Source organism: Lolium perenne, chromosome 5 (genome assembly GCF_019359855.2).
Source record: "Lolium perenne isolate Kyuss_39 chromosome 5, Kyuss_2.0, whole genome shotgun sequence".
Taxonomy (NCBI): domain Eukaryota; kingdom Viridiplantae; phylum Streptophyta; class Magnoliopsida; order Poales; family Poaceae; genus Lolium; species Lolium perenne.
In genome coordinates, this window is record NC_067248.2 from 145,385,768 (window position 1) to 145,399,274 (window position 13,507).

A 13,507-nucleotide genomic window follows, 5' to 3' on the forward strand; every position below is an offset into this window, starting at 1 on the left:
TGACCTCTTATTTGAATAGCAACTTATGTTTCATCATATCCATCTCAATCCTCTATTCTTTTCTATTATCACATTGACCTCGTGAATTGATGATTTATGTCACAATATTCATCCTTGTGAGTATTGGAATACTTAACTCACCATCCCATCTACCTTGACAGGCTCATGCATTGTTGCATGTGATCAATCCCAATCCTTCCAAAATTGAATTCAAATAAAAACTTCTAATCATCAAATATACCTTTGGGTCTATTTTTCATCTTTTGTTAGTCCCAACCATAGTGGTAACAATTATCCTTGGAGTACATGTCACCCTTCCCATTATTTTTATCTATATGTATCTACTTCTATTTTTATCATCATCAAAGTCACTCTTTGACATTTTCTCCTCAACATCATGCACATATCTATTCACATGGATGTTGTGCCTCTCCCTCACATTGTTTACTTCTATTTGGCAAGAATGGAGCCGGCCAATTATGTTGGCATGGCAAAATTTTCGGCCAGCCCCTTCCTCTTCTTTTCCTTCCTCCACAAGCTTTGCCTCCCAACAACCCCAATCACTAAATGGGCAGCCACCCACCTTGGCCAATCAAGTGAAGAGCTGCCACCACTCCCTCCCTCTATAAAACCTCATAGCCGGCCACCCCCTCCTCTCTTTGCTCTCATTTTTCACTCCCCACTCCTTCCTCCACTCCCTCACACTCCTCTCATACCTCTTACCCACGAGCCGCTGCTCCTCCCAAGCTCCATGGCCGGCCATGGCCATGGAAATCCACCTAGATGAAGCTCCCCTCCTCCCTCAAGCTTCCCCTCACCATGAGAGCCTCCCTCTCCTTCTTCTCCCCAACCCTAGATGGTTTTCTCTCCTCTTCTTCTTCCTCCCTTGCTAAGATTGGATCTTGATGCAGGTGCATGTTGGTCCAAGCATGGAGAAGCTTGAGCTATCCTCAGATCTGAAGTTCTTGAGCAAAGTTCGTCCAAAACCTTGCAGTAATTTATGTATCTTGCTGTTTCAGATTCTGGTACGAAATTGTAAAATCCGCCAAATCTTGTGTGCAGATCCAAATCAAGTGATTCAAAGTTCCGCAGATAGGTATTGAAAAGATCTACAACTTGGCATTGGTCTCATCCTCAAATTCGTTACGGATTTTGCATGGTAAATAAAGTTCTGCAAACATGCAGAATCACTGTTTGTGAGATTTCTTCCGTTTTACGAAACCTTTTTGAGCAAACTCAACTGTGGGTGAAAGCCCTCTTCAGTACCTTCATTTTGGCGGTGGTTTCACTTCGATTGACCTCCTGAAACTGAAATGGTTCACAGATCAAAATCTGGTCAGATCTGACTTTGTCGAATTAAACCAGGAGCTTGGAAACGAATTTTTGAATGAAACCAATTGGGTAAGAACCACCTATTCAATACCTTTCAGATGCAGCAAGCCTCATATTTTTCTGATGTGTGTATGATTTTTGGTGAATTAAACTTATTCTGTGTGTTCTGCAGACATGGCTGTTAGCTTTTAATTCATCAAAAATCCATTTTTGAACCTAATTGAGTGATTCCACTTCTGTAGGATTACTGAATGTTTTCTTAATCATCTCCAACAAGTTTCAAACATTTATCTGTTGTGTAACTCCAGTGAGAAAGCAAATGGTACAGACATGCAGTAAACTTGTCGATCCATTTGTGAGAGTTTCAAAAACAATTTGAACCCAAATCCAATTTGGTATGCATCTCTGTTTAATTACCTTTCAAATACAAGTGGCCTCATATTTTTAGGATTTTTCTACGATTTATGGCTTACAGATCTTGTTTTCTGTACAGTCAGATTCAAAGAAATTCCTAAAATTGTAGGTTTAATATTTTTAGGTGATTCCAATTGGGTTAGTCTTGTATTAGTACTGGCTATCTAGGAAAAATATTATTAGTCTCTGTTCATACATATTTGTTGCTGTTAGTAAGGTATATGTGTGACATGCATTGTTGAAGCAAAACTTTTCGGTTTATTTAAAACCCTTGACCAACTCTTTTTAGTAGAGATGGGCAACCTTTGTTTTATGCTTGCAAAACCAAACCGCTGCAACCTAACATTAGCTCTTTTGTTTTGCTTAAGTTTTCAAATGATGTGGTATATGGTTTGCTTCCTATTTTTTTTGGTTGTAGTGTTATGGGAACAAATTAAGTTAGGAAAACTGTTTTCTACTTTTTCAAAAATGTTTGAAAATGCTTTGTGATTGTATTTGATGTCAAACTAATGCACTTGTCCTCTTTAGGATGTTATCTACCAGGGGATATTTGGTTTATACCATGGTGATACCCGAGAAAGGCAATTGCTAAGTTGTGATACTCTCATACCTTTACTAGGTAAATAAAATGGGTTCTCTTTTAGTTGCTTTGCAGTATCTATAAGTTCTTTGTATGTTAGCCCGTAGTAAGGTGGTTAGCTATTGCTTGTTGATTGTTGAATGTTGCATGCTTGTTATGATTGGTGCAATATGATTGATTGTGTTCCTTTTATATTTTCCGACGATAGATGCGAACGATTCCGGAGAAGAAGAAGAAGTGGTTCGGACAAGGATTTTATTTATATTGACGGGATTCTTATATTGATGGACTTGAAGAGGTCCAGGGACAAATAAGCCAAGGCAAGCCATCTTTTGATCTCTGATATGATGTCTCTTTGGATGTCATCTTGTGCTATCAATAGCATCTTGGTTCTATGTGTGATGATCTCCATATTGTTGTCATCTATGCTTGGATGCAAGCATGGTACCTCTAGTAGTTTTATCTTGTCAAGGTCTTGGTAATTGGTTGGGTGTATGGTATCATGGCCATTGCTATCCAACTTGCTTTCTATATTTAGCTTGAATATGTTCCACCTCGGGACAAGATTCATACTACACCCCCTTCTAGTGTAGATGTATCAATACCATGTTTTTGGTGTATTCTCAAATTGTGATGAGTATGCCTGTTTTCCCTTAATGGTGTTGGTGTTGGTCAATTCTCATCCCTATCTATCTATTGATTGGGTTAGATAGCACCACAAATCTGAAAGTATATTTCCTCTTGTGTTGTCATAATACATGCTTAGCTCAAGCAAGTATGATCCACTCCAATACCTCTTTTTCATACCCTCAATGGCGTGATGACCCTCATCTCGGCCATAGTGTTGTATTAGTTCAACTCATGAAACTTTAGATTGGGAACCCCTCAAGGTTTACCTTGTTGTAAATGTTTATGAAAACCTTGGGTGAGGCAATCTTACCCAAGCGTATGGTTTATGAAAGGAAAGGATCTTGACAAAGATGGTTGGAAAGAGGAAGGTGTGTGTGACTTGGGTTTTTGAGAAAAACGACACATGGTTCTTTGTATTCGCCCGGAACAACTAAACAGCGCAACCATAGCTACTCCAACGTGGGCACGGGGCTTAACTTGACGTTTGTTCTTCTTAGCATGAGGCACCGCACAACTATACAAGGGTACGGTTACCCCCGAGTCCGGGTTGTCATGGTTGGGACAATAGTATAACGGGAGGCCTTCGGGGCTGACCCGTCCGGAAGACACTATGGGTCTCCTGGCTTGGCGGTGGAGCCACGCTCTAGAGGAGGTGAGCTGCCACGGTGCCGGGGAGGTACATACTCCATAGGGTAGGACCTCGTGTTAAGTCGAATGGGTTAAAGGTTATGTCCTGTCGTTATGCGGGGATGATGCCCACACGATAGGTATCCGGATAGTTGCGGTGAAAGTGTGCAAACTCTGCAGAGTCAAAACTATTCGAATAGCCGCGTCCGCGGTCATGGACGGTTGGGATGGCCGTTACAGAGCTGTGTCGAGTTTTGGTTTTGAAAATGATTTCCAAAGGAAATGTGTGTTGGAAGTACCGGAAGGGTACGGGAAAGATGTTTTGCCGACCATGTGGAGATGGTCGAGGAAAAATGAAACAAAAGCGGGTGACCCTTCCTAGTGTTTCATGTAGAGGAACTCTTCTTTAACAAAGATATAGAGATGTCATAGAAATGTCTTATCACCCTCTTAGTGTCCCCTTCAACTGTGATGTGGGATGCTATATCCACAAGAGAAACTGATTCTCTTTCACATGCTATATCCACAAGAGAAACTGATTCTCTTTCACATTCTATATCCACAAGAGAAACTGATTCTCTTTCACATGCTTTATCCACCAGAGAAACTATTCTTCCTCTCTTGTCTTCTTTAGTTAGAATTGTTATCACCTTCTTGATGGTTTGCGAGTACAATTCAAATGTACTCACGGCTTTGTCCCTGGCTATTTACTTGGCCAGACCTGGAGGACTTCGACAGATGAAGAAGGAGTTGACGACGTCTATGCGAGCTAGGAACGTCTTCCCAGTCAGTTGCATGTAGGGTTATGGCAGATGACTTGGGTACTGCGCTGCTGAAGTGATGATGCTACTCTGATGTTTAGTTAGGCCCTTCGAGGCTATTATGTAAGTATTGGTCATGTGACCTCATTGTAATTTTCTTTTTCCGCTTTGTAATGGATGGTGTAATTTGATATCAGTTCGGTTATGTGTTCACGACACACTGATCATGGGATCGTGAACTGTATACATAACAGGGTATTTCGGACCGTTAGTCCGGGGTCCCCACAGAGCTGGTATCAGAGCCATCCTGACTGTAGGAGACCTTAGTTAGCATGGACGTTAGTTAGGAAACAAGTACTTGGGCAAAACTATTTACCAAACAAATTCTTTCGTTAGTCGGAAGCATAGCTTCTACTCCTCTTGTTTCTTCAAAACTTCTAAATTCTTATCTCTCCGCTTTATAGAAGTGTTTGAAAATTCTTACTCTATTGTCTCATCCACTTCAAACCTACATATTGGACGATGTCCCCAACTCAGACCGGAGACTCGAACTCAAAGATACATCAATCCCTCGGGAAGACTCGTGAATCTCCAACGACAGCTATTGAAGATTGGAGGCCGACTTAGTGTGCACATAAAAGAATGATAATATCATGTCCTTGGTTGTCACCAAAGTATGTCAAAGATCTGACCTTGTTCCTCCGTGGACTTGCACTTTTTGCAGTCGTCAGGGATCAAGTCCTCAGTTTTTGACTAGTAATTTTTAGGCCAGCCACCAGAAGATGCCGACTTTGGGAGTACCTACACAACTACCCCTTCGAAGACCCCACGTCCCCGGGATGTTGAGCAAGAAGACTACACAGTTTTAGCCTCTACTTCAACCTCGACGACTCAACACCAGACCGCATCACCACTCTCTGCTTCAAGAATCCTTATTGAAGACGATGTCAACAAGCTGAAGACTGCAACATATGTGACCAGCCCAAACCTATAGGATGGATAGGACAAAACTCAATCGCTTTGATTGAGCTACCCCCGCGTATTAGTCATCCATGGGTACTTGTGTTACCATGTCTGGTTTGATGATTGCTTGTAGTTCCCTAAGTGTGTTGTCTTGAGTGTTTTTATTTGTTTGTTGTGTGTTTGATTGTCTTGGTCTTTAGGTCTGAAAAACACTCTTGGTGTGATAAACCAGCGTAGGAAGCCCCTCTAAGACGTTTTCACAGTCATCTACCTCGCCGATAAAATGCTTACTGCTAGCTAAATGGATAAGTTAACCCTGTTAACCATCGATTCTCAACCGTCAGAGAAACTGACCAGACCCCTATCTACGCCAACTACTTTCAAGATCAGCTGAAGCATCTCTACTAAGCCGAGAAGACAGAAGACCCTACCTTCAAGAGTGACTGCACCTCTGCAAGAAGACATGCATACTAACTTTGTCTAACCTTGGAGTATAATCGCGCTAACCTCGAGGATATCTTTTTGAAACCACCCTCTAACACACCGTCTAACAAACTGAGAGAACAATAGCGTCAGACCCAAGTTACATCACATGGTTCATCTATTCCTCATCAAGTGAAGCTCATGAAGATACCTCAAGACTCAAGATTAGGTGTATTTTACCTACTCACTTCTTAAGTGGTATAAGTCAACACTGACCCTCAAGCTGAAGATTGTCTTCGACGGCCATCGTTGCTGCTTCATATGGAGACCAACCAGGCGTTTCATCGACTTACTAACTTACCGCGCGTTATATGGTCTAATAAACACCGTGAGTGCCTCTTGAAGTCGTGGACTACACATCGTCTCCTGAAGATTCTTCAACTGAATACGGAAGATCGACGACTTCTTCAGAAGCCTAGACAGGACTACAAGGCAGAAGCTCTGAGTTTTTCCGAAACCCGATGAAAAATCCTAAGGGTGGAAGACTTCGTCTTCCACTAAAAATTGGAGCTGACCCTAAAAATTTAAACCTTTCTAAAACACCGTTGGGAATTTGGGATGCACTAACTTCCCTTGAAGCTGTGGACTGCACCTCGCTCCCTGAAGATGCTTCAACTCAAGACGAGAGAAAGATCACTTCTTCGAAAGCACTGACAAGACCCTTGGCCGAAGCTTAGTGTTTTTAAACCCCCCTATGAACAATTTTAAGGGTGGAAGACTTCGTCTTCCACTAAAATTTAAAGTTAACTCTAAAAAGTTTTCAACCCTGCTAAAGCACCGCTGGAGTGCGCTAACTCTCCTTGAATCATGGACTCTAACACCTGCTTGGAGTATTCAACCTCTTCATGAAGCTCACCATCGGCAGGAATCCATCATGTCTCCCAGAAGATGAAGCAACGACCTTCTCAAAAATGGCACATCTACAAAAGAATGGAGTCTAACTTTAGTTAAACATTACAACCCCTCTAGTTCTATGCTTAGTAATCTCGGGACGAGATTATTTTAAGGGTGGAAGATCTGTAACACCCCAACTTTTTGCAAGCTTGTTTAATTATCCAAAGTGCAAAAATTAGGGGTAACAAAAACTTTTTCTATAGACTAATTAACATGAATTGCCTTGATCTGTTTGTTATGATGAATTGCCTTGATCTGTTGGTAGATAAATTGTCTTGATTTGCTTGTTGAGTTTTGTTTTGAGCTACCCTTAATAACAACACCTCTAGTGGTTAAACAAGCAACTCACTAAATAAAACACATGTGTGACTTAGGAAGAATTGCTTTCCTTCTTATAACATCAAACTCTTTTCCTGATGGCAACCTGAGTGTGCCACCTTGATTTTTCTCCTTGTGGTGCAACCTAGCTCAATCATCCTTAATTCAAAACTTGGGATCATCTTCCCCTAGCTACATCCCTCTCTTATACCCACTCATCCTTGTTGATTTTGAGGCCATGTCGACCATCTGTGTTGACAGGCTTAAATGTCCAGACTTTGGCAATTGATCTCTAAGCACCCACAACTATTATTGTTGACTTCAATGCATGGATCTCATCCATGCAACATCCTCTTCAACCTCCACGTCCTGCATGTCTCAATCTATCCTTGCAACTCCTATATTCAACTTGATCTCATACCTTATCCAGTGTTTCTGCACTAGATCACTTTCTTTATTTTCACCTCTTGTTTTTATTCAAGTTAAATCTTCACAAAACCAAGAGTGGGAATGATGGGTACATTTTGTATCCACCATCTACCCTTGAGAACACTTCTCCCTAAAATAAGTTTTCTCTCTCAAAGGTCCTATTGATTTTCCTTCTCTAGTTTTATCACAAAACTACTTCTAGTTTTATTAAATCTTTTCAAAATAATTCTTCAAAGAAAACAAGGAACTAAAATGGGTTTTGTTTTTCATCCCATTTCTACCAAGTACTGATTTCTAAAACATTACTCTCTGTTTTGTTTTGTTTTTAACAAAAGGCTTGTTTATGGTACCTATACCATTTCTTGTTTACTTTAAATTTGAGAAAAACTCTACTTTACTTGAGAAAGTAAGTAGAATATTTTGAACTCCTATGTTCCAACTAGTTTTCTCTCAACATCTTCAAAATTCCACTTGAGTTCATTCCCAATTGTCTCTAGACAATTGAGGTGTGTCCCATACCCTTCAATTAAACTCTTTTTCAAATGGCAACTCTTGCACATCTTATGCACATCTCTGATCCACCACATTGTATCCCCTCCATCCCCCAATTTTTGATCAAATGGATGATCATTTGATACTTTCAAATCACTCCCTATTGACCTCTTATTTGAATAGCAACTTATGTTTCATCATATCCATCTCAATCCTCTATTCTTTTCTATTATCACATTGACCTCGTGAATTGATGATTTATGTCACAATATTCATCCTTGTGAGTATTGGAATACTTAACTCACCATCCCATCTACCTTGACAGGCTCATGCATTGTTGCATGTGATCAATCCCAATCCTTCCAAAATTGAATTCAAATAAAAACTTCTAATCATCAAATATACCTTTGGGTCTATTTTTCATCTTTTGTTAGTCCCAACCATAGTGGTAACAATTATCCTTGGAGTACATGTCACCCTTCCCATTATTTTTATCTATATGTATCTACTTCTATTTTTATCATCATCAAAGTCACTCTTTGACATTTTCTCCTCAACATCATGCACATATCTATTCACATGGATGTTGTGCCTCTCCCTCACATTGTTTACTTCTATTTGGCAAGAATGGAGCCGGCCAATTATGTTGGCATGGCAAAATTTTCGGCCAGCCCCTTCCTCTTCTTTTCCTTCCTCCACAAGCTTTGCCTCCCAACTACCCCAATCACTAAATGGGCAGCCACCCACCTTGGCCAATCAAGTGAAGAGCTGCCACCACTCCCTCCCTCTATAAAACCTCATAGCCGGCCACCCCCTCCTCTCTTTGCTCTCATTTTTCACTCCCCACTCCTTCCTCCACTCCCTCACACTCCTCTCATACCTCTTACCCACGAGCTGCTGCTCCTCCCAAGCTCCATGGCCGGCCATGGCCATGGAAATCCACCTAGATGAAGCTCCCCTCCTCCCTCAAGCTTCCCCTCACCATGAGAGCCTCCCTCTCCTTCTTCTCCCCAACCCTAGATGGTTTTCTCTCCTCTTCTTCTTCCTCCCTTGCTAAGATTGGATCTTGATGCAGGTGCATGTTGGTCCAAGCATGGAGAAGCTTGAGCTATCCTCAGATCTGAAGTTCTTGAGCAAAGTTCGTCCAAAACCTTGCAGTAATTTCTGTATCTTGCTGTTTCAGATTCTGGTACGAACTTGTAAAATCCGCCAAATCTTGTGTGCAGATCCAAATCGAGTGATTCAAAGTTCCGCAGATAGGTATTGAAAAGATCTACAACTTGGCATTGGTCTCATCCTCAAATTCGTTACGGATTTTGCATGGTAAATAAAGTCTGCAAACATGCAGAATCACTGTTTGTGAGATTTCTTCCGTTTTACGAAACCTTTTTGAGCAAACTCAACTGTGGGTGAAAGCCCTCTTCAGTACCTTCATTTTGGCGGTGGTTTCACTTCGATTGACCTCCTGAAACTGAAATGGTTCACAGATCAAGATCTGGTCAGATCTGACTTTGTCGAATTAAACCAGGAGCTTGGAAACGAATTTTTGAATGAAACCAATTGGGTAAGAACCACCTATTCAATACCTTTCAGATGCAGCAAGCCTCATATTTTTCTGATGTGTGTATGACTTTTGGTGAATTAAACTTATTCTGCGTGTTCTGCAGACATGGCTGTTAGCTTTTAATTCATCAAAAATCCATTTTTGAACCTAATTGAGTGATTCCACTTCTGTAGGATTACTGAATGTTTTCTTAATCATCTCCAACAAGTTTCAAACATTTATCTGTTGTGTAACTCCAGTGAGAAAGCAAATGGTACAGACATGCAGTAAACTTGTCAGTCCATTTGTGAGAGTTTCAGAAACAATTTGAACCCAAATCCAATTGGGTATGCATCTCTGTTTAATTACCTTTCAAATACAAGTGGCCTCATATTTTTAGGATTTTTCTACGATTTATGGCTTACAGATCTTGTTTTCTGTACAGTCAGATTCAAAGAAATTCCTAAAATTGTAGGTTTAATATTTTTAGGTGATTCCAATTGGGTTAGTCTTGTATTAGTACTGGCTATCTAGGAAAAATATTATTAGTCTCTGTTCATACATATTTGTTGCTGTTAGTAAGGTATATGTGTGACATGCATTGTTGAAGCAAAACTTTTCGGTTTATTTAAAACCCTTGACCAACTCTTTTTAGTAGAGATGGGCAACCTTTGTTTTATGCTTGCAAAACCAAACCTCTGCAACCTAACATTAGCTCTTTTGTTTTGCTTAAGTTTTCAAATGATGTGGTATATGGTTTGCTTCCTATTTTTTTTGGTTGTAGTGTTATGGGAACAAATTAAGTTAGGAAAACTGTTTTCTACTTTTTCAAAAATGTTTGAAAATGCTTTGTGATTGTATTTGATGTCAAACTAATGCACTTGTCCTCTTTAGGATGTTATCTACCAGGGGATATTTGGTTTATACCATGGTGATACCCGAGAAAGGCAATTGCTAAGTTGTGATACTCTCATACCTTTACTAGGTAAATAAAATGGGTTCTCTTTTAGTTGCTTTGCAGTATCTATAAGTTCTTTGTATGTTAGCCCGTAGTAAGGTGGTTAGCTATTGCTTGTTGATTGTTGAATGTTGCATGCTTGTTATGATTGGTGCAATATGATTGATTGTGTTCCTTTTATATTTTCCGACGATAGATGCGAACGATTCCGGAGAAGAAGAAGAAGTGGTTCGGACAAGGATTTTATTTATATTGACGGGATTCTTATATTGATGGAGTTGAAGAGGTCCAGGGACAAATAAGCCAAGGCAAGCCATCTTTTGATCTCTGATATGATGTCTCTTTGGATGTCATCTTGTGCTATCAATAGCATCTTGGTTCTATGTGTGATGATCTCCATATTGTTGTCATCTATGCTTGGATGCAAGCATGGTACCTCTAGTAGTTTTATCTTGTCAAGGTCTTGGTAATTGGTTGGGTGTATGGTATCATGGCCATTGCTATCCAACTTGCTTTCTATATTTAGCTTGAATATGTTCCACCTCGGGACAAGATTCATACTACACCCCCTTCTAGTGTAGATGTATCAATACCATGTTTTTGGTGTATTCTCAAATTGTGATGAGTATGCCTGTTTTCCCTTAATGGTGTTGGTGTTGGTCAATTCTCATCCCTATCTATCTATTGATTGGGTTAGATAGCACCACAAATCTGAAAGTATATTTCCTCTTGTGTTGTCATAATACATGCTTAGCTCAAGCAAGTATGATCCACTCCAATACCTCTTTTTCATACCCTCAATGGCGTGATGACCCTCATCTCGGCCATAGTGTTGTATTAGTTCAACTCATGAAACTTTAGATTGGGAACCCCTCAAGGTTTACCTTGTTGTAAATGTTTATGAAAACCTTGGGTGAGGCAATCTTACCCAAGCGTATGGTTTATGAAAGGAAAGGATCTTGACAAAGATGGTTGGAAAGAGGAAGGTGTGTGTGACTTGGGTTTTTGAGAAAAACGACACATGGTTCTTTGTATTCGCCCGGAACAACTAAACAGCGCAACCATAGCTACTCCAACGTGGGCACGGGGCTTAACTTGACGTTTGTTCTTCTTAGCATGAGGCACCGCACAACTATACAAGGGTACGGTTACCCCCGAGTCCGGGTTGTCATGGTTGGGACAATAGTATAACGGGAGGCCTTCGGGGCTGACCCGTCCGGAAGACACTATGGGTCTCCTGGCTTGGCGGTGGAGCCACGCTCTAGAGGAGGTGAGCTGCCACGGTGCCGGGGAGGTACATACTCCATAGGGTAGGACCTCGTGTTAAGTCGAATGGGTGAAAGGTTATGTCCGGGTATCCGTCGTGGCATATGTCGTTATGCGGGGATGATGCCCACACGATAGGTATCCGGATAGTTGTGGTGAAAGTGTGCAAACTCTGCAGAGTCAAAACTATTCGAATAGCCGCGTCCGCGGTCATGGACGGTTGGGATGGCCGTTACAGAGCTGTGTCGAGTTTTGGTTTTGAAAATGATTTCCAAAGGAAATGTGTGTTGGAAGTACCGGAAGGGTACGGGAAAGATGTTTTGCCGACCATGTGGAGATGGTCGAGGAAAAATGAAACAAAAGCGGGTGACCCTTCCTAGTGTTTCATGTAGAGGAACTCTTCTTTAACAAAGATATAGAGATGTCATAGAAATGTCTTATCACCCTCTTAGTGTCCCCTTCAACTGTGATGTGGGATGCTATATCCACAAGAGAAACTGATTCTCTTTCACATGCTATATCCACAAGAGAAACTGATTCTCTTTCACATTCTATATCCACAAGAGAAACTGATTCTCTTTCACATGCTTTATCCACCAGAGAAACTATTCTTCCTCTCTTGTCTTCTTTAGTTAGAATTGTTATCACCTTCTTGATGGTTTGCGAGTACAATTCAAATGTACTCACGGCTTTGTCCCTGGCTATTTACTTGGCCAGACCTGGAGGACTTCGACAGATGAAGAAGGAGTTGACGACGTCTATGCGAGCTAGGAACGTCTTCCCAGTCAGTTGCATGTAGGGTTATGGCAGATGACTTGGGTACTGCGCTGCTGAAGTGATGATGCTACTCTGATGTTTAGTTAGGCCCTTCGAGGCTATTATGTAAGTATTGGTCATGTGACCTCATTGTAATTTTCTTTTTCCGCTTTGTAATGGATGGTGTAATTTGATATCAGTTCGGTTATGTGTTCACGACACACTGATCATGGGATCGTGAACTGTATACATAACAGGGTATTTCGGACCGTTAGTCCGGGGTCCCCACACCATCAGTCATAATATATCTAGGAACTCCAAATCTAGGAAAAATAATATCTAAAAGCATTCTTAAAGAGGTCTCACCATCAGCACTTTTTGTAGGTATGGCTTCGACCCATTTAGTAACATAATCAACAGCAACAAGTATATGAGTGTTACCTTCTGAAGAGGGAAAAGGTCCCATGAAGTCAAATCCCCAACAATCAAACGGTTCAATAACAAGAGTATAATTCATAGGCATTTCATTGCGTCTGGAGATATTTCCAACCCTTTGACATTCATCACAAGATAAAATAAACTTTCTTGCATCTTTGAAGAGAGTTGGCCAATAAAAACCTGATTGCAGAACCTTTTGCGCGGTTCTTTCTCCGGCGTGATGTCCTCCATAAGCACTACCATGACATTTACTCAGTATCTCTTGTTGTTCATATTCGGGAACACATCTTCGCAGAATACCATCCACTCCTTCTTTATATAAGTGTGGGTCCTCCCAGAAATAATGCCTCAAGTCATAAAAGAATTTCCTCCTTTGCTGAGCTGAAAAGGTTGGAGTGAAGTACTTGGAAAGAATAAAGTTAGCATAATCAGCATACCAAGGACTGTCTCGCGAGCTCACCTTTATTGCAGCCAATTGTTCATTTGGAAAACTATCATTAATAGGAACAGGATCATAAGCAATATTTTCCAATCTAGACAAATTATCAGCAACAGGATTATCACCAACTTTCCTATCTACAATATGCAAATCAAATTCTTGCAACAGAAGTACCCATCTAATA

General features: G+C 40.8%; 2 long non-coding RNA genes across 2 annotated transcripts; both read left to right on the forward strand.

Moving 5' to 3' along the window:
- The first annotated feature begins 1,295 nt into the window (after nt 1-1,295).
- Nucleotides 1,296-2,632, forward strand: LOC127300157 (uncharacterized). The gene is made up of 3 exons (XR_007850955.2): nt 1,296-1,401; nt 2,275-2,365; nt 2,535-2,632. It is a non-coding gene; the product is annotated as an uncharacterized lncRNA (long non-coding RNA).
- A 5,964-nt stretch (nt 2,633-8,596) lies between these two features.
- Nucleotides 8,597-12,729, forward strand: LOC127300156 (uncharacterized). The gene is made up of 5 exons (XR_007850953.2): nt 8,597-9,061; nt 9,150-9,246; nt 9,411-9,487; nt 10,361-10,451; nt 10,621-12,729. It is a non-coding gene; the product is annotated as an uncharacterized lncRNA (long non-coding RNA).
- Nucleotides 12,730-13,507: the final 778 nt, after the last annotated feature.